Source organism: Cupressus sempervirens, chromosome 7 (genome assembly GCF_028749045.1).
Source record: "Cupressus sempervirens isolate cs-2001-9-10 chromosome 7, ASM2874904v1, whole genome shotgun sequence".
In the NCBI taxonomy this organism is placed as follows: Eukaryota; Viridiplantae; Streptophyta; class Pinopsida; order Cupressales; family Cupressaceae; genus Cupressus; species Cupressus sempervirens.
The window spans coordinates 851,431,962-851,454,617 of record NC_143124.1 but is presented as its reverse complement, the minus strand read 5'-3'; the positions used below and the strand labels follow the sequence as shown (position 1 = coordinate 851,454,617).

The window sequence follows — 22,656 nt, the reverse complement described above, 5'->3', positions numbered from 1 at the left end:
AACACAAAAATCTAAGAATGGACAAGAAAACAAAAAGACATTGTATTGTGCAGAAACAAAACAACATCACGTAGGAAAATAGATGCAGTCCTTACCTTGTTAAGCTCCATTACAAACCTGCAACAACCAAATGAAATCTTCATCGTTCGACAATGGCCAAAATGTAGAGAAACTCCTTCATGCGACTAAAAATGCCCAAACAAAATGAGCACTAGTTTGACAAAAAATTGAGTGACATACTTATTACGAACCCAAAATAATATGTTAGATAGAAAAGTAAATATGGAATAGGAATGGACATTTGCTATTCCACCTATTTGAGTGGAACGGCAAATGCCTATTTTTTTTTGGACAAAAGTGGCATACATATTCTTATTCTGAATTCCCATTGGACGCACCCAAACGAGGAATTGAAATTTTTAAGAAACGCCTATTCCACTCTAATTCCGGGCGCCAAACGGACAAACTGAACCTCCATCGGAGGGTTGTAGGGTAGGGAAGGACATGATTTAGTATTCATTGTGCAATACATACATGAGACCCTTGTAAACAATCGACGCTCGAAGGAGAAAAAATTTAGACCAGACACAGTGCTGGAGGTGAAATTTCCATAATGAAAAAAACATATTACAGAGAGCAATTACAGCAATGAAAATGAGATTGCCACAACCCCAGAGAAAAATGTTTACGTTGGACTTTCTACTTAATTTCCATCAGAGGAGTGTTACTGGAAATGCACATAAAACAACAAAATGTTATGACACTGAGGATGAATTTTATCGGAAATTTGATGCTCTCTGTAAACAGGGCTTATTGAAAGAGGCTCTGGAAATATTGCACGTTATGGACTACCGCGTAAACACTTACCTGTATCAATCAATTTTACATGGCTGCATCGAGAAAGGGGCTTTGCCAGAGGGTAAAGTAGTCCATGCTCACATGAATATGAGGGGTTTTATGTCAGATAATTATTTGGTCAATACCCTAATAGATATGTATGCTAAATGTGGCAGTTTCAAAGACACGCGCAAACTGTTCGACGAAATGCCTAACCGAAATCTCTTCTCGTGGACTATGATGATTTCAGCTTGTAAAAGATATGGATTTGGTAAGGAAGCGCTAAGATTATTTGATCAAATGCAATCCGCAGGGACTGAACCTGACGGCTTCGTGTTTGCGACTGCTTTGCAGGCATGCGGGAAAATATTGGCACTAGAAAAGGGGAAGACAATGCATCGGCAGATTATTGAGAGAGGATTGGATTCTGATATTGTTATAGGGAATGCTCTTGTTGATATGTATGAAAAATGTGGGAGTCTAGAGAAAGCACGACATTTGTTTGACAAGATGGGGGAAAGAAATGTTGTCTCCTGGACAACCATGATTGGAGGATATGTGCGAATTGAGCGATTTGAGGAGGCCCTGGAGCTCTACAAGGGCATGAGGTTAATGTGCATGAATCCTGATGCAATGACTTTAGCGACCATTCTCGCAGCTTGTCAGACTCTAGACCAGGGGAAAGAGATCCATGGAGATATCGTTCGAAATGGATTCCAGTCTAATGTCTTTGTTGGGAGTTCTCTTGTAGATATGTATGCAAAATGTGGAAGGATAAAGCGTGCACGTCACGTGTTTGATAAAATGCCTACTAAAAACACCGTCTCCTGGACAGTTATGATTTCAGGATGTGTGCGGAATGGCTGTGCTGACGAAGCCCTGACGCTTTTTCATAGAATGCAACTGGAAGGCGTAACTGCAGATTCAAAAACTTTTGCCTCTGTGCTCCCGGCATGTGCCAATTCGGCAGATATGCAACTGGGTATGAATATACATGGAAAAATAATTGAAATTGGAGTTCTGGGGGATTTGGCTGTGAGTAGCGCCCTTGTAGACATGTATGCAAAATGTGGGAACGTTGCGAAGGCACGGGATTTATTTGACAAAATGTCTTGCAGAGATGTAGCGTCCTGGAATACAATTGTTGCAGCGTACTCTAGGAATGGACCATTTGAGGAAGCATTGGCTCTGTTTTGCCAAATGTATCAAGCTGGCATTCAACCCACAGGATTCACCTTTGCTAGTGTTCTTCCAGCATGTGCGAAATTGGCATCTGTAGAAGAAGGCATGAAGATACATGCAAAGATAATTACAAGTGGACTTCACTCCAATGACTTTGTGGAAAATGCTCTTGTTGATATGTATGCAAAATGTGGAAGAATAGATCATGCACAGTCTTTATTTGGGAGGATGCATAAACATAACTTGATCTCATGGAACACAGTGATAGGAGGATATGCCATACATGGACATGGCAAAGAGGCCTTGGAACTATTGGAACAAATGCAGAAATCTGGTGTCAACCCGGACCATGCCACATTTAGTTTCATATTGTCCGCATGCTCCCAAATGGGCTTGGTGGAAGCGGGAAGGCAATACTTCGATTGCATGATTCAACATTATCATATCACACCTACCATAGAGCATTACTGCTATATGATTGACCTTCTCGTTCATGCTGGACACCTTGATGAGGCAGAAGACTTAATTAAAAAACAGGCAGTAGAACCTAATGCCAAGCTGTGGCATTGTTTGCTTGCACTCTGTAGAATACATGACAACATAGATTTAGAAGATCATGTGGCAGAACATCTTTTAGACTTGGATTCCAAGGATGCCGCATCTTATGTCTAGATATCAAGGGTTTATATTGAAGTTTCCTGGTGAATTGACATTGAAGAAATAAGAAAAATGATGAATGATAGGGAGGTTGAAAGGTCACTGAATGCAGTTGGCACGAGGAGGGAAAAATGGTGGATAGTTACCAGCTGGAAGACAGGCAATGCTCCACGAACATACGAAAATTATGAAGGGTTGGTAAGATAACCTATGGTTGTGACTGCTCACGGGTTTATATCTAACACAAAATCTGCTATAACCGGTGTGGGGGTAAGGAGGAGGTATTTTCTTTCGTCATAGCTAAAAGAGAGCAACTGCGTTTGGTCTTTCTCAAGAAGCGACAAGGAACAATATTTTGTCATAGATCAAACCTCTCTGTACATGTTTACTCTCGAGTTTGTCTCCAAAACATGCGTTGCTACAAGGGATTGCTCATTGCCGCCATCATTGCAAGGATGAACAAGGTTTATGCAGGGATTATCGATGATACAAGTGAAGCAAGCAATAAGCAAATGCATCATGATAAGGTCAGTCAGGCTGCGAGCCTAGTGCTTGACATGATTTCCCGCTGCTCTTCTTGTTAGAGTTACAAGAAATATCTTGTAAACGTGGCACATGTTGCAGAAGAGATTTGCATGGTTGTGCAGGCGACAAATTCGATTCAATGATAAGTACATTATTTCATTTGCATGTTTTGAACTACAACCAGAAGGTTGAAATTCGATCAACGATTCAAAGAAATTGACACGGAAGTTTGGTGTGGCTACTATTCCAGATTTTTGTGGCGTGTGTTGAGCATGAAGATGGAACAATTATTTTAGGTGGACTAGCGCCGAAGCCTTGAAGAGTTAAATGTCACACTAATTTCCATATGAAGTCCACAAAGTCACAGTACGGGTCACATTATGATGGTCACATACTAACCATTTTCTCTTAGTGATTACATTCAACGTGTGTGGTTTTCTGTTGGTGCTGGATCAGTGCTTAAATCATTGTTCTCACAAGATTGCCTTATAATTATCGTTTATTCTGGGTAAGGAAGAGTTTCTGCCATCAGTGGCTTTGAAGGGTGTTCTTGTTGAGTCTGGACCAACACCCAGAATCTAAAATCGAATTGATAATGCAAATTAGAAAAATCATAAGAATGAATTGCAACTGCTTGGATGAGTGATATAGCTCTGTCTATTCAGTGCAACTTTATGACTTCCATTTCCCTCTTGAACAAAGTTAAATGGTATTTCCCTCAAGGAAGTAGAAATGTAAATTTTCTTAACTCATTAAATGCTCCAAGGTGTAGCAGCGATTGATTTATGTTATATTTTGTGCAAAACCATGATGACTCAATGCCTCAAATATCGCATGATAGTGAAGCACGTACTGAGTTATGAATGTAGCACGGACTTTCCAAAACACAAATTGACGATCTGTTGAAAGCATTCAATTTTCACAATAGTTGATAATTCAAGTGATTGCTTCGAATTTTCACCATCTTTGACTTTACTGTGGTGTCCTTGTTACCCACCGTGTATCTGTTCTTGCTATCCACTTTATAAGCAAATTGTAAAAGGAAACCCATGTTACCTTGGATTTTGCTGGACTCAACCAATATCAAGTTTAGTTTAATTAAAATAAAGCAAAGGCATATTTTGTCACAGTCTACATTATTGATTATACATAAAAGCCTCTCCAAAAGCAAGACAGATTTGGGTAACGAAAAGTGCTTTTCCACCCTTTTGTCAGTGCCTCTGTTTCTAGGGATGTTGCATGAGAGTCATTAGGATGCTACGTCTCTGCTTTTGCTTTGATCGTACAAGAATTCATGGAAGGGATTAAAATGATTGCCCCGGTGACAATTAAACATTGCATTGTTCATTCGTCTCTGCTAATGTCAAATCCTATAAAAAATTCACCTTCAACGAGTTCTACAGAAACCGATTTTAGTTGATTGGGTTTGCTTTTTAATCCTGTGCAATCGCATGCCTGATTGGTCTTATTCTGATTCATCATCAAAACATTTTAAAAATGAAATATGTGATTCTACAGGGTAAATACTCACTTTCTATATGCTTGTTTGTTCTGATCATGGCATTGTTGCATGAGACTCCATGTTTGCTTTCATATTTAGCTGTTTAAGTGAATCAATAGGAGTTATAATTGTCGAGAGTGATATGCTGATTCCGATTGCAATTGACACACATCACACGCCAGCATATGTCATCTCAACAATGTTTTTAAATATTCATAAGTGAAGTTTTTAGAGTAAAAGTACTAAATAATTAGACTTGCTAGTTGTGCTGATTAATGTACTCTCAGTTTTGGACTTCCTTTAGCTAATAAAATCTGCATATTTATTTCTAATCTAGGGGAGAGGACCCAATATTTGAAGGTAGTGGCTATACAGTCACGAATTTCGCAGTCATGAATTTCGCTTTTAGTATGTGAGATTTTACAACTTCTACGATAAAAAAGCTAAGTATCCCCTTGGTCATGAAATTCATGCCTCAATAGTCGTTGCAGTACTTGAACACCCTAAGTTCATGCTTATCAAAGTCTTACATGGAAATTTCAAATCACTCCCAATTTTTACAGCAATTTAATTGGCGTGTTGCCTACTTATAATTAAGGTTTTAATTCCACATCATCAATTAATATGCCACATCAGCATGCTTTTTGCCAAGTTGTAAAAAACAGCCCAAAAAATAAGTGAGACCGGTTGTGCAAAAAGAGTACCCATACTTGCACAATTGATGTAGTTGATGTGGCATTAAATCATTGGTTGCTTTTTACAACTAACAGTACATTTCATTCAATTTTGGGTAATCATCATTGTACAAACAATTTTAAATTCACAAGTATTGGTGCAATGTTGTCAAAAAATCTGGACATTAAGTAAGTATAGGTATGAAGTCAACAACTCCTACCAAAATCATTAGGACACGTTCAAGTAGTGGGGCCTCTATCCTACTTAGGAATAAAATCAGTGCACAAGGCTAGATGAATTTTGGAGCTATTTTGCATGTTCAACGTCAAATCTACCGAAGAATAAAATTAATACAAAAAGGCTAGACAAATAGTGAAGGAGGGCCAAAAACAAATAGAAACACATACAAATGAGAAAAAATGAGCACAAAAATCATACAAGTTGCATGGTATGAAATCTATTTTAGTGCACTTTTGCCCCCACTAGAATAGATTGATGATCAAGATGCCTAATAAAAAGGAATTGTAGTAAATATGTACTATCGTGGAATATAGTGAATACTTACAAAGGAGAGATACTCGTAGTTATGTTATTTGATCTTCATTCAAGTTCATACATATCTGGGAAATTAGTCATTATATGCATAGAAGAGAAAACTATATATATATATATATATATAAGAAACGAAAGCATGACATAACATGCTAAGCATGGGAAGAATACATGAAAACACACAAAGAACACAAATCAACAAAAGAATTTATTATGGAATTCAATAAACACAAGGTCAATACGTCAACTAGACATGAGCATATGCACATCTTGGTTCGATAAGTGTCACAGGGGTTAAAATGAGGCAGGAACTCATATTTGCAAGAAAATATATCAATTGGGTTTGAAGGAAGAGGAGAAAGAAAAGTGGCTAGATCCACAAATAGGTATGCATCTTGGCAATGGTAAACTGGAAACTAGAAACTAAAAATTGAATGTCGGTCCATGAAGTAACGTTGGCACCCAAGAGAGGACCAAGATTGACAAATGATGAAATGCTAACAATGATGATAAAAAGTGGAAAATTGGTAAAAAGAGTTGTAAGATTGCGACCTAGAACAATGTCTTGAAGATTAGAAACGATAAGAGAAGATAAGAAAAGTATGACAAAGTTATAATGGAAAAGGAATAGTATATTTTAAAAGGCTATTAGTGATAAGAAGAATAGGGTAGGAGGGTGTGAAGAATGGGTAGAATAAGTAATGTAGTTGGGAGGCTTCAATGGCCTCTAATCCTTTCCCCTATTCATAGATTTTGGACCACCAAACAAAATAGGGTGTTTATCATTGTCAATTATCGTATAAACACATACAATTAAAGAAACTTTTAGCCAAACATAAAAGATTCTCTAATGTCAACTTGTTTTCCACAACCCTTTCTCATATTCTTAGATTTTACACCACAAACTATGATTGATTATTTATTTCTCTCTCATTAGTTATGCCAATTGATATTGAAATTGCTCAATGATCACATGCACTTACTTTCATCCAAAGTTTTAAAAAAATCTGAATCATATGTTTTAATGATACCTACTTTGGTGTGAATTGAAATGTCAATTAGAGAAGAAATGGATGAATGAATAAAATATAACGAGATATAACATTATTGGATAAAGAATATACCTCATAATTTATTTATTTCTGTGAGTAAATTTTAGTACTTGTCGATAGGCCAAGTACTATTGCATCATTTAATAATTTATTCATTTTAAGTAGTGATCAAAACTCTAAGTTTCTATCAATTAGAATTTATCATTTTAAAAAAATATTATAAAAATATTGTTATGCTAGTTGGATTTCGTGGATTATAAAACATATATTTTTTAAGAGTTATTTTTTATTAATCAGAATGTGACTTATTAATCTTTAATTTATTTAAATGTTAGTAAATTAGTTTAGATTTTTAACTTTTAATATGTAATTTTTTTCATTTAATTAAAAATGTTATATATATATATATATATATATATATATATATATATATATATATATATATATATATATATATATATATATATATATATATATATATATATATATATATATAATCCTTTAAGAAATATTATTAAAAAGCATTATTATATTGATATTATAATTTATTTATAATATAATAGTATCATATGATATAAATGCAATAGAAAATATATATAGCAATAATTATATACACAAGTAAAATTAAATTTAAGATTTAAATTAATTATATTTTATGAACCCAAGACCTCCTATGCTTATGATTGATTACTCTGTTGTATGCTCTTGTCTATAAATCATAATACTAAAAACTAAAGGACAGTACTAAGTCAAAATAATTAAAGTTTAAATCAAACATCACTATTGTGGAAAAATCTTATTATAAACTTTAAAACAACTATAATATATAATCACTAATAAAATTACTAAGTTTTATTTTTAAAATGTTGATGTTTAAAACAAATATTTTGACTAGAATACTAGAAAGACAAGTACTAGCCACTATGTGGTAATTGTTCTTTTGATAGTACTTTGGAAGGCATATAATATTGCAGTGTTAGTGCCATTTCTATTTTTTAACATTCTATGCTCATTTCATTACTTTTGTATATTTCTATGTCATGTTGACCTTACTTTTTGTAAATTATTAGTCATTTGATGCATTACTATATACCCTTTGTCAACATGCTTCTCTCATATTCATTAGAAGCCTCACCAATCCCACCGTTCCACTACTCATTTCTTATAAACTTTAACCTTCACCATATATAATTGCCAAGGATGGGGATTCAACCATCCTCCAACATTGTGAGGAAGTAATCCTTCATGGATGATTTTTAAAGGTAGAAAATCCAAAACACTTGTGACCACAAAACTAGAAGTTTATCTTCTCCTTAAAGTCATCTTAATCTTGAGACCTCCTTTTACACTAAGACCTATATTTTGGTTTACTTATACTTGTGCAAAAGCTGCATAAATTAACCAATTCATGATTTTAATAATAACATAATTATGTGCTAGTATAGTATTTCTAAAGCTTCATACAATCATTATAAACTTCTCATTATGCTTCCTCAAATCACAAAGCCAATATTTTTTTTATCTTTATAGATAATGGCTAAACTTTCTTCCATTAGCTAGAAACTTTTCTCTTCAAACATATTGAAAACCATAGTAAACAACAAGTTAATATTTTTTTATTAGATTAGTAGGGAAAGGGTCTTAATCCTTCTATAAAAAGTAGCACGTCTAAAGATCTACCAACAAATAACATCACCTAAAAAATAGTGAAGGAGACACCAACAATAAACAAATCTGTCACTAACCCTACTAGATATGTAAGTTTGTCCAAATGATGACCTTTAAAATTTCCACTTGCATTTTCAAAACCTTTTAAAAAAAGATATTGCAAGTGTACTTAATCATAGTCTTAAGACAAGTCTTTAAAGATAACCATTAAAATATGAAAAAGTTCATGAGCAATGACTCACCGAGATATACAGACCCTAATCAAAAAATTGGAAATAGAGGACATCGACATGATTAACTAAAACTAGGAGGGGGTGTTATAAAGGCCCAAATTGCTCTTGACATCCTCAAGAGCCTCCATTTTTGGGTTCAAAGGCATCAAGTCCTTTGACTGACTTCATTTAGAAATAAACTAGGATGTTGACAAGATCCAAATGTACCCCGTTGGCAATATACTTCAATAATTCAAAGAGACAATTGAGTTCATGAATACAAAAGAGGATTTACAACACTTGTTCTAGTACAAAGAGGATATACAACGAATCGTGGAAGGTGTGAAAGATATTGAGAAGCTTGCCACACACATTAAGAAGTTTAAGAGGGTACAAACAAAAAGGTTGAAATCCATGTCATTTCCTAACTATGAAGAGGTAAAAGAGATCGTAGATTGATGCCACAAAGAACACTTAGTAATCCTGCTAGTGGAATGAATTCAAAGTTGTTGAGATAAGAAGACAACTACTAGAAATTTTTGCCCTTTGGTTTTTCAAAGTTTTGGACTCCAAAAGTCTGAAAATTTTCTAGGTCCAAATTTTTTTAGAATCAAGCCTGAGAATTAGCCATTTTTGGGAGTTAGGGTCAAGTCCAAATTTTTTGGGTCATGAAGTGGTGTCAAAATTTTGCATGTAGATTCTATTTAGTCCAAATTGCATGTGGTTTTGGGATCATTTTTACATGTCTTGGCATATCAATCAATTGCATATGCGAAGCAACATTCAAGTGAAGGATTCAAGGTGAAAAATTCAAAGCCAAGTTGAACTCAAGTTGAAGTATGAAAAAACTTCAACTCTTTTCCTTCCATCTTTGGACAGATTTTTACTTGTATCTGCATGAAAGCATGATGTAATTGGATGTAAATCCACACATACTAGTTAGCAATCAGTTTAGGAGTAGTTTTGAAAAATAATAATCATAGTTTTATTTTTCCATTTCATGCATAGTTGAAACTCTAGCTACAATTTTCTTGTTTTCTAAGATGAAGCACTATATAAACACAATCAAATGATGTAATTATATTCAATATTTTTCTACAATAAAGCTATATGCAATTGGCGTTTCATTTATAACATGTTTTTTCTTATCTGTGTTAAATTTGTGAGTCACTATTGCTAATTTATGAATTTGAGAGAGTCAAATGTACTTTGTTGTGATTTATATCTATGATTAATTAGTTTTGAAGTTTATCATCATTCCTTTTATCTTGTTGTCATGAACTATTTGGAATATTTTTGTGGTTCTTAAAGATAAATTTATCTTGTGAGTGTGCATGTTTGTTGCGGCTTCATGATTTGATAAATATTGACAAATCATACATGTTCATTATTTTCACTAGTGATTGCATTTGCAAAGTGTGAATTTTGAGTAATTATAATTTATATTTTGTGTGCTATCTTCATCTTCTTTGGATTTTAATTCACAAGATGATATAGTGATGGTTCATGTTGGTTAGGTTTAAATTTCAGCAATTTAGTTTAATTCTTGTTACCCTATGCTTTTATATTTTTTTAGAAAATTGGTTAAGATGAAAATTCATAGTAGGGATACAATAATTTGCATTGATGGAATTGTATTTTCATTGAAAAACATAAAAATACAAAGATCATTGGTGTTTATTAAATTTTTTTGCAAACTACAATTTAACAAATCAACAAAGATCTCTTTGTGAACATTCACATTAGTCTTCAATTTAGCTACCCGATCTATTGACAACCAACATAAATGAAACTTGGGAATAATCTCATTATTCATTCAAGAGGGGAATTCACATCTCAAATTCCTTGTTGTTTTCTTGTATAAAAATGATGTTCAACAATGTGTCATATCCTTTAGGATGGATGGAGACATTCCTTGTCTGCATTATGTTTGTCATTTACACAATTGCATTATAGTCCTAGCTTTAATGCCCTGATGTGATACATTTGATTTTTCCATATTAAACAAAGTTCCCATGATAAAAGTGCACTTAAGAAAGCAAGTTCATCATTAATAACTATTCTCTATTAAATTTGTGATTTCTACTAGGAGTTCATCTATCAATCTTTTTCTATCATTCTTTGTTTGAAAAATTGTCCTCTTTCAATTTCTCCCTAATTTTCAAGTGGGTATCCTAACTCTCTTCTGTATATTCACTATGGCACGATATTTTACTTCATCTTTGAGACAATGCTCAGAATCACATTTAATAAAAAAGGGCCAAAATGTAGACACTCAAAAATGGTCCAATCCTATGCTACCCCCTCCTTTTAACATGTCTTCTATATTGTGATATTGTGTCATTCTTCTATGTCATCAACCATTGATTTTTCCCCCTAATTTCCATTATTTGATCATGTCCAATCATGTCATTTTTCATCATTGATCATCAATTAATTACTCCTAAAGGTAAAATTTTCAAGTCCCAAGCGTTGTTAAATAAATGTTATTTATTTATCCCTTTTCCCATAGTTTCAAAATTAATTAATTTAACATTAATTAATTGGCTAATTATTGATTTTTGAAATTTTGATGATTCTTAATTCCTAATTTCCATTTTGTGTGAATGAATGAATTTTTTAATTCAAAAATTCCATCATTTTGCCAAATGGGATTTTATCTCTTAATTTGTGCTTCACCCACTTTTTGAGCCACCACTCCCTCTTTTTTAGCCTCCACCCTCCCTTTCCTTTTTATCATAAATTGTCAGAGTTTATGACGCTTTTTCTTTTTCTTTTGTTATAAACTATCATAGTTTATATGACGGTTTGCTTATTTTCCTTTTGTCATATTTATCATAGTTTATGAAAAAATTCTCTTTTTTAATTATTTAATTTCTAATTTTATATTTAATGTGTTATAAATTGTCCTTATTATCATTTTTCTCTTTCAAATTTGTTAGTTGTACTTAACTACTAATTTGCAATTCCTCTTGCAAAATCTAGAATTTGAACTCTCTTTTCTCTCATATCTCTAACTACATTTTTTTGAGTATTCTTGTAATCATGCTATCATTTTTCTTTCTTGAATAGGTGCATATTGTCACACTGAGCAACATATCAAATTGAAGGAATAAACAAAACCATTGGAGCATCTAAAGGGAGTGTGTGAGCAACATATCAAATTGAAGGAATAAACAAAACCATTGGAGCATCTAAAGGGAGTGTGTGTCATTTTATTTCATATTTATGGACTTCGCTTCATAACTTTTAATGTTAGGTTAGGAAGTTATATTCTATGCTTTTAGAGTTAGTGTTTCCTCTAGCATGCATATTTTTTAATTTTTTCTCTCCTTCAAGGAGTGTGTAGGATATTTGGACCTACTTAAATAGGTAAAGTAATGATGCCTAACGTTTTATTAGCAACATTTTCAAAGCAATGAATAGAAATAGTATCAAGTTTAATAGTTGACATTATACGTATTGATTTATTTGAACATGTTCATACTAAAATTATTCAATATGTACCTATTATCAATCAAGGTCCTACAAATGAGATTCACATTAATAAGGATAGCTACCATAAGAACATCATATCAATTTTGAACTTCTTTTGAAGGCAATTGTCATATGTAAAGATAATTTAAGTAAGAACATGAGTAACATGAATTCATTCCAAAAAGAAATTAATGTTATCCTTGTTAGGTGGTGGAGTTGGAGGAGTGGCTTAAAGTCTTTTTCAAGGCTTCATAATATGCAGGATAAGGTTGAAGAACCTCCCAAAGATAAATCTTGGCAGGGGTACATAGGGTCGTTGTATTAAGCCATACTCTTTTCCAATATTTTGAGGAAGATAGAGTGGAGGAGGAAGAATAGGTTGAGAAGGTGGGAGAGAAGTACTAACAACTAGATTAGAAGGTTGAGGATTATTTCTTTTTTGATAGGTGTGAACCACAACATGATAATCCTAAAAGAACTCTGAATGATCTCTATGGATTCCTTTCACGGTTATAATATGAATGTTTGGAGTTTTTGTTGGCTCCTTAGATAAATTTTTTACTCTAAATGTTAGAGTCCAAGATGATCCTTCAATTTCCTATGGAGAAGCTAACTCTAATGATTAGAAATCTGTAGGCCTTGGATCAATTGACAATGAGAACTCAAACCCTTCTACACTTTTGGATTTGCAACATGAAGAGGGTAATCGCAAAATTCTATCAAAATATTTGCACAAAAAACATTGAATTCAAAAAAATAGATCTCTCATATAAAGCTCAAGAGAGATAGGAGAATATTAGAATGGCTAGTAATCCATTGATCTTCAACTAAATTAGAGTATGAGATAACAATACAAAAAAATAACATCAAATTAATAAGATACAATGTGATTTATCAATTTTATAGAAAAGTAAGTAAAAATAAACCTTTTAGGAATAACAGTGCACAATGCATAAAGTAGGGGTGGGGGAGTGAAGAAATTTTGACAAATTTAAAACATTAAACCAATCACCATACCTTAGATCTAAAGACTTAAATGAAATATGAAGAAAATAATACCATAACACTTTTTTTTTTGGAAACCTAGCTAAGGTAAAAACTATAGCTGGGATCAAACCCACTAGATGATGTACTAGCACATATAAAACCATTTTAAAGGTTGGTGATGAATGTAAATGCATTTAGGAACACTCTTGGAGCTCACTACTTTATTATAATAAGGGAAAGAACTCAAATTGGACAACAATCCAATAAGTGGACAACAATTCACTATGCGCAAAAATCCACTAAGACAAACTCACTAAAACAAGTCAACTATGACAACACATTATTAGATTCCATGCATAGCTCTTCTCAACCAACTTTGATCTATATCTCTAATCTAAATTTGCATCATATTATTCTCTCACAAGCACAAGAGTTCACAAATGAATTCACTACTTTATACAAGTCTCTAACACTTATTAGGTTAGCTCAATATGCGACCTAATTACAAAATAATTACATCAACCACTATTATTGCATAAGTATTGAATCAAATACATATAGAATACATTTAAATATCAAAGAACATGCTACCATCCAACACTTAATCATAATAATTCAATCAAGATGTTTCATGACCAAGTCGACTAGAAAATAATTTCCCTTTCACCGTCCAACAAGAAAACTGCCTTCCAAGTATTCAATCCATGAGAAAATTTGAAAGTAGATGCAAATCCAAGTCTTCATGGAATATCCATAATCACATACCAAGATTATGTTTCACCAAAACTTGTTGAAGAGTATGTTGTGTCTATGTCTATAATAGTTCTTAGTAAATACTGTATGTAACCAGTTTTCAAAAATACCTCTGTAACTTCTCTGAATCAACTTAAAAGCACATGTGATGAAAAATATAACATGTATACTCACAAAAATTAATACCATCAAGTTTACAATCTCATGTACAACAAACTGTGTCTTCACTAAAAATCTCTCTCTCTCTATAGTGTTCATCAATAGGAACACTATTTGATAAACATATATGTCAACATTGATCAATGACAAAAAGTTAATACAAAACATAACTAGTAATAATTCCTAATAGGAATATCTTCCAACATCCAACAATCTCCCCCTTTGGCATTGATGAAAAGATATGATTAATATCATTAAATATATCCAAAGTATCTCTTTAATAACTCTCTCTCCATAACCCTTTCTCTCATTTCCCCCTTTGACATAAATAGAAAAGTTTTACTTCTCCCTTTGCATAATTCTCCTTAAAATATCAAGTCCAAATGTAGAATAAGTTAGTCAAGGCCATTGGGAAAATGTCATCCTATGTTAATCAGTTCTGAAAAGGAGGGCCCATCACTCTAGGCATAACTCTGAGATATTCAAAGGTTTGGTAAGGGGATTATAAATATGTCAATGATATGCTTTGTAGTATCTATATACTTTAACTTTACTTCTTTCTCATTTACCTACTCTCTCAAGAAATGATGCTTGATTGAAATATGTTTTGTCTTTGAATGCAACATATGATTCATTTAAATATTTATAATGCTTAAATTATACAAATTGAATAGTAAAATGTTTATTATAGATAACCTGGATATCCTTTAGCATTTTCTTGATCCAAATAAATAGTGTATAGTTAATATTAGCAACAACATATTCAACTTCTACAATATATTATGAAATACAAGTCTATTTTTTACTCAACCAAGAAACTAATCTCATTCCTAAGAAGAATACTCCTCCGCTACTACTCTTCATTTCATTAACATTTTCTTCCCAATCAACATCAATATATGATATTGTTTTAATAGTAGAAGTGCATGATTCCTTTGATTCAACTTAAATATCTAGCAAAAATTCCAACTGTGTTAGATGTGTCAAGACTTGTATGAGTTATGTATTTCAATCCACCAATCATAGATCTATATTTAGTTTGATGAGTAATTTTAGATTCACCATTCTTTATCTATCTTCATCCTATAACTATCATTGTTCCAACTAGCATTGAATCTTTCATACCGAATTTATTCAATAATTGTCTCACATACTTGCACTATGATATAAAAATCCATGTATCAGTTGAGTAATTTTCAAACTAAGAAATAATTTTATCTCTCCTATCATAGACATCTCAAATTCCTTCTACATATCATTAAGAAAATATGAACTCATCTTATCATCCACAAAAATTTCAACAATCAAAATACTTTTAGAGTTAACTTTGAAGTACAAATAAATTATAGGAATATCTTTATTGAACCCAAGCTTCAATAAATATTTATCTACTCTTGCATACCAATGTCAAGGAGTTTTCTCCAATCCATGTAAATCTTTCTTCAATCAATAAATCATTTCCTTCTAATTATTCATGATAAATTCATCAGGTTGTTCAACATAAACTTCTTCTTCAAGATATCCATTTAAAAATGTTGATTTGGCATTCATTTAATATACCTTGAAATTGTGGGGAGGCAAGGGCATAGTCGAACAAAAGGATGGGATGGGAGGAGGGGCACAGTATAAAACAAAGGATGGGACAGAATCCAAAAAGAAACATAAGTAAGAAACATTATAACTTCAATTCAAGAAACAAGTGTAAATGTCTCACCAAAATCTATACCTTCCATATGTCAATATATTTTTCAAAACAATATAGATTTATTTCTTGCCACTTCACCAATTTCAATTATTTTGTTTCAAAAAGTCCATCTAGTTTCAATAAAAAAATTATCCTTAATTCTAAGAACTAAAATACATATTTTTTTTCAATATGATATAGTTCTTCTTTCATGTATTTAATCCAATTTTTATCTTTGCAAGCTTGATTACCACTTTTAGATTCAACTTGCAAAAATCAAACAAATTTCATCTATAGAAATTTTTCCTCTGGTCATTACTATGTGACTTTATCACCAATAAAATGATATTCTGTATGATAAATATTTACATATCTTACAGTCTTATGGGCATGAGAAACGTCAACTTTAATTCTATTATCAATCTCTTCAATTGAACCTTCTTATTCTTTATGCTAATTCTAGTTTTGGTCATTTGTGACCTATATCATATTACCTTCATCATTATTGCACATTCTCTCATGTATCTAAAATCTTTGATCAATTTTCACATTAGCACTTTCAACAAGTTTTTTTAACCTTTGATTAGAACATCAACAGGCTTTTCTCATGGCAGAATAACTAAAAACTATTCCCTCATCACTTCTAGGACCAAACTTTCCTAAGTCATCATCTCTCTTAATGTAACATTTGCATGCAAAAATTTGTAAATACTTGAATGTAGGTACATGTCCTTACCATAGATTGTAGGATGTCTACCAATTCCATGTTTTATTTGAACTATATTTAATGCATAGACTATAGCAATATACAAATTCTCTCCAATGTATTTGAGGCACTTTTACTTCCAACATCATAGTCCTTGCAATGTCAAGGAATTTTTTGTTCCTTCAATTTCCTATCTCATTTTTTTGATGGGTTCTATAGGCAAACATTTGTCTCCTTATTCCATGTTCTTCACAATATGCATCAAATTATTTACATGTAAATTATTCACCATGGTCATATCTCAAAAAAATTATCTTTATTCTGGTTTCATTCTCAACTTTGGATTTAAATATATTTAATTTATTAGAAGCTTCTAACTTTTCCTTCAAAAATGAAACTCACATCATTCTAGAATAATTGTCAATAAAAAGAATGAAATATCTCATTGTAGCAAGTCCTTTTCTTAGTAGGACCACATATCTATTTGTACGAACTAAATCTAAAATCCCAGCAGTAGTATATGTTTTTTTTCTTGAAATTAGATCTTGTTTTTTTCCCCATAGTGTACTCCTTTCATAATGCATTAGTAGGCTTTACCAACTTTAGTAGATTATGCACGGATTTTTAGGCACATTTTGATGAGGATTTTGTACTTTGCATATGAGATGGAGTCATAGGGTCAAAATATTCAACAAATCCACAGTTTTACACCATTATACAACCTTTTTTAAGGTTTGGAAGTTTTGGGTTAAGTGTAGCTAGGGGTTTCTTTGTAGAAGTGGCCTAATTAGGCCTAAATTTGGTCTTGGTTGGATTTTTCCATACAGATGGTCCAAAACAACTATATGTGAATCTAAAATATGTTTTAGAGTGGTCAAAATGGTATCCTTATTAAGGATAATTTTTTCTTATGTTTTGGAAGAATCTAATGAAAAGTGAGAAAAACAAGTTTAACAACCTAATTGGAGTTTTAGGCCTAGTAAAGTGCATGTGAAGAGTTTGCATAACAAATAATCACTTGAAGGTTTGGAAACATCATACCCATAGATTCATCTCATATGTTTTTAGGAATATTGTGGATGTTCCATAAGAGATGTGCATGTGACAGATGAGAAAATACATGTTCTTTGACAAAGAATTGAGTTCTTCATAAGCTAAAACCCCTAGTGAAGGAAGAGGAAAAGGTTCAGAGTAGTTCTAGGGTATGTTTTATTGATGGAAGAAAATTTTTAGAGGACATGAAGAGAGAATTAAAATTCTATGATTTAATTCATAAATTGGATAAAGAAGATATTAGGGAAGTGTTAGAACATGTTTTAGGTCTTTTAAATGAGTTTTAGTATATATTTTTTGGATAATATTATTGAGAGATTATCGCTAGTAAAAAAGAATAGTCATTAGATAGACTTAATCCCTAGAGATAGTTTGTCATATAAGGCATCTCATAGGATGACCCCTACAAAAAAATGAGGAGTTGAACAAGAAATTTGAGGAATTATTGAGAAATGGATTGATATGAGAGAGTCTAATTCTATGTGTTGTACCTATATTTCTAGTGCTAAAGAAGGATGAAAGAAAAAAGACTACATTTAAGACAAAAGAAGGCATGCATGAGTGGTTAGTCATGACTTTTGGGCTAACCAATGCACTGAGAACATTCATGTGGCTCATGATTGAGGTAATAAAAGAATTCTTGAAAAAAAAATTATTGTATATTTACATGATATTTTGAGTTATGGTAAGAAACTAGATGAACACTTAAGGGGCATTTGTAAAGTCTTTGAGAATCTAAGAGAGGAGGAACTTTTGATAAAATTGAAGAAATCAAGTTTTTCAAAAAGTGAACTAGTATACTCAAGGATTTTTGTCTCACCAGATGGTCTCAAAATGACCCTAAATAAGTTGAAGATAATTCAAGAATGTCCTACCATAAAGATTGCCACTAAAGTTGAGTATTTTCATGGTCTAGGCATATTTTATATGAAATTAATTAGAAACTTTGGTAGTATTTGTAACCATTTGCTAAGACAATGAGAGGGGATATAAAGGAGTTCAAACATTTTACAAGAGAAACAAAAGGATTTGATATGATGAAGAATAAGGTGATAGAGAAACCTGTTTTAACCCTTCACGATTTCAAAATAGTGTTCCAAGTGGACTGTGATACTAGTGGTAATGCCATTGGTATTTTTCTCTGAAAAGAAGGTAATATGATTATGTATTTCAGTGAGAATTTAAATGATGCAAAGAAAAAGTGCTAAGTTCTATGCAATAGGTTGGGCATTAAAGAATGGAGACATTTTTGTTACTAAAAGAATTTTTTGTATACTAATCATCAAGCTTTAGCTAAATAGTCAAGGTAAATTGAACTAGAGGCATTTGAAATGGGTAGAATTTTTATAAAACTATACCTTTGTTTTGAAGCATAGAAGTGGTAGTTCAAATAGAGTTGTTGATGCATTAAGTCAGAGGCATTCTTTGCTAACAAAAATGTAGATTGATGTGGTTAGGTTAAATGAACTCAAGATTCTATACCCTAAGGATTCTTATTTTCCATAAGATTGGAAGGCTTGCACAAAGCCCAGTATTCTAGAAAGGAAAAAGTGGTAGATTTCAAGATATATTATGGTATTTTGTTTAAGGGATACCATCTATGTATTTGAAGGAGTTCCATGAGAGAATTCAATCAAAGAGAAGCACAATGGAGGAATGGTAGAAAAATTTTCTTGGGATAAGACCATTGTCCTTAACAGCAGGCACTATTACTCATCACAATTATCACAGGATGTAATGAAGTTTGTGTAAATTTTCTAAGTATACTAGATGGATAAAGGATTCGATCAAAATACAAGAGTTTATCAACAATTACTTACACCATCAAGGTCCTAGGAAGACATGTATGCACTAGTAGATTTGGTGTTAATTTTTTAACTTAATCTTCAACCTTATGCCATTTTCCATTTGATTTTAACTTTTTTTTCTGTTAAGATCTCGAGTTGGTCAAAAATTTGACCAACATGAGTTTCTTTGGTCAAAATTTTGACCGACATGGATTATAAACAAAACAAAAAAAAAGACAAAAGTGTCTGGCAAGAGGGATTTTCACTACAAGCTCGCGGGCATGAGAGGAGGGATAAAGCAAAAGATAATGAGGAATTTGAACTAGGTTTCAATGGACAATGTTGATTCAATATTGTTTCGTAAGATATTATTCTTTTGTAGTTAAGCATCTCAAGATAACAGCCATTGGTGTGAATTCCGATAACCTAGAAGACAATGGAAGAAGACTTACAGAGTTTGCTAAATCTCTGGAAGTCCCATTTTGGTACAACCTGATAAAGATCTCAAAGTTGAAGGACATTAATGAAGGTTTATTCAATGTGAAAGCATGTGAGTTCATGGTCATGAATGTTTCAACTGTTTCAAAACTTTTTTGTATGAACCTAACAAACAAAGCTCATTTCTCTAGTAAGTCATTTGTTTGGGAGGAGCATTCCCAAACAAAGTTTAGAGACATTATTCGAAAGGAGTGAAAAATCATTAGTTTCCAAACCATTTAATTAGCTCTTTGGATGCCACAAACCCATTCATCATCTGCTTGATGGAGGCAAATTTAAGCAAAACTATTTTTCTGAAGCCCTATTGTTAACATTTTGAGCAATGGTGTGTTTTTATAGGGGGAAGTTTTATTGTTTTACAATTTAGAAATAAAGTGCCCAAGTTAATCTAGATTTTTGGAATTTCATTGTTATTATGTAGATTGTAAAAATTTAGATAAAAGTTGCTTTACAATAATGCAAAATAAGGGTTGTCGTACAATTGTAAAAAAATGCTCATTTAAAATAGGGGCAGGGGTAGGGGAATTTGTTGTCCCAAACAATAAAACTATTTTCATTAAGCTATTTTTCCTCAATGTTTGGTTTTGTATACAGTTATCGATGTCTTATTGTGGAGAAACAAGAAAATTTCTTGCTAGTGCCACATTTATATGGCTACTTTTAGAGTGACTGGAGTACCACTTGTTGACATTGATTTGCATCGGCCTTGTATTTTGTATGACAATCTTATTTCTATAGTTGAATGTTACATTTTTCCTTAACACGTTAGACTTGTTTTCGTATTGTATTATAGGTTAGGCTAATTTTTATATGTAGTGGCTCACAATGTAGTCTATCTTTAATGGGTTTTGTGCTTTAAAAAGTATTTAAGCTTCATATTTATTTCTTTTCAGGTCTACTCCAAGTGTTCCCTAAATTTCTAATCTAGAGAATGTCTTTATTGATGTTGTTGTTACTATCAGAAATGAAATTAATTGGTTCTTAAGCTTTCTACAAGATTTTTCTATAGGGAAAGACATCAAGACATTCCTTGTGGTATTTTTTTTTTCTAATGAAATGTTCTTTCCTACAATCTTATATATCATATTCATCCATTGAAATTTGAGTCATGTGGATTCCAAAATATAATTTTTGAACTCTATAGGTTGTAGGAGGTTTGTTTATTGCTTCTATAATTAGCATTTATTGCTGCTATAATTAGCAATTATTGCAATAGTTTAACAATATTTTAAATAGGTAAGTTATTAAAAGTTTTTCCTGAGTTCCTTTTTACATCATTATGAATAGTTTATTTCATTTTTTTTGATTTGGATTGGTAGTTGGTCTATCTAGAAAGAGAGAAACAAAATGATTTTGAAATATAGAAAGATTTCAATGGTGTTTTTCAGGCCCTTATCCGTAAAATCAAGGAAAATATGATGATTTAGCATCCTTTTAGTCATGGCTGTCCTCTCAAGTTCTTAGATTGGGATATCACTAAAAAATGGGACCTTGCAGAGTGTCATAATAATTACAAAAATTTCATGGTTAAAATAAGAAGAAATATAAAATGGCCCCCTGACCCCTTGTTGTTGGTTGTTGATCATATGATTGACAATGATGTGGTGGCATCTCATATTTGTGAAGTGTAGTGATCTAGTGATTTGGTTTAAGATATTGAGAAATAGTTGTTACAATATGACATTTATTATCAGTATGTTGAGAAGGAAATGGATAAGAAGTATAACATTGTATTATAGGTATGGTCCCTTGCTATAGGTCAGATCGAAACATGTATGGAGGAAATTAATATCTTCTACAAATATTGTCTATAGTGGCATGCCATGTAGTAGCCAATTTTCAAATACAATGTGAGTAGATCAAGAATGATCTTAGTGATATCGATAAAACCTACAAAATTATCAAGGATTTGAATGGTGTGTATAGGAAAAGAGTTAGTAATCAACAGAGTGAGTTTCTACCTCAACAACAATAGAGGGAAGACTTGATCAAGATATTTTGTCTTACAATGGATATGACTAAAGTTAGGATGGAGAAAGTTTCCAATCTATTGGCTCAAGAAAAACCACCTACTCAATACTATGGTATCAATACAAAACAACAATAAAAACTTCTCAAACTTATCCAAGCGATTTGTTTTGCAAGCTCTCATGCACTTGCTCGTACACAAAACAGAGTCAAATATCAAAAAAGGAAACAACCAGCCATAACAAAAGAAAAGAGTTTCCCTACCACACATAATGGTGCATATAGATGTATGAGAATTAAACTTCTTTTTGCTCACAAGAAATGGACACTTCATACTATAAGGAAATTAACCCTTCCCTAACACTAACAGGTTAATGCCTAATTATCTCCTCTTTGTGGATTCACTAAAAGTCTTCCCCTTAGAATAGGATAATGGATGCATAAATATTTTTATACTAAACAAAATTATTCAAACACATTCCCCTATCATATATATATATATATATATATATATATATATATATATATATATATATATATAGACACACTCACACACACACAGAAAGCACATAGAGATATTATATATATAGTGTCCTTGAGATTGGTCAAGGATAGAAGAGTGGAAGAGTTTCCATGGGAAAGGAGTAAAATTAGATTTAAAAAATACATGAGATTACCATCCCATACACCTCAAAATGTTCTTGATTTTGCCAACTCAAGGAA

At 32.2% G+C, this 22,656-nt stretch overlaps 1 pseudogene across 2 annotated transcripts; it reads left to right on the top strand.

Annotated features, from left to right (window-relative positions):
- The first annotated feature begins 456 nt into the window (after window positions 1–456).
- LOC149550099 (pentatricopeptide repeat-containing protein At1g15510, chloroplastic pseudogene) lies at window positions 457–3,992 on the top strand (annotated as a pseudogene). Of its 2 annotated transcripts, XR_016354169.1 has the most exons (2): window positions 786–919; window positions 1,014–2,749. The product of XR_016354169.1 is annotated as a pentatricopeptide repeat-containing protein At1g15510, chloroplastic pseudogene, transcript variant X2 (transcript). The 2 variants fall into 2 exon arrangements; XR_016354168.1 differs by having other exon boundaries at window positions 457–3,992.
- Window positions 3,993–22,656: the final 18,664 nt, after the last annotated feature.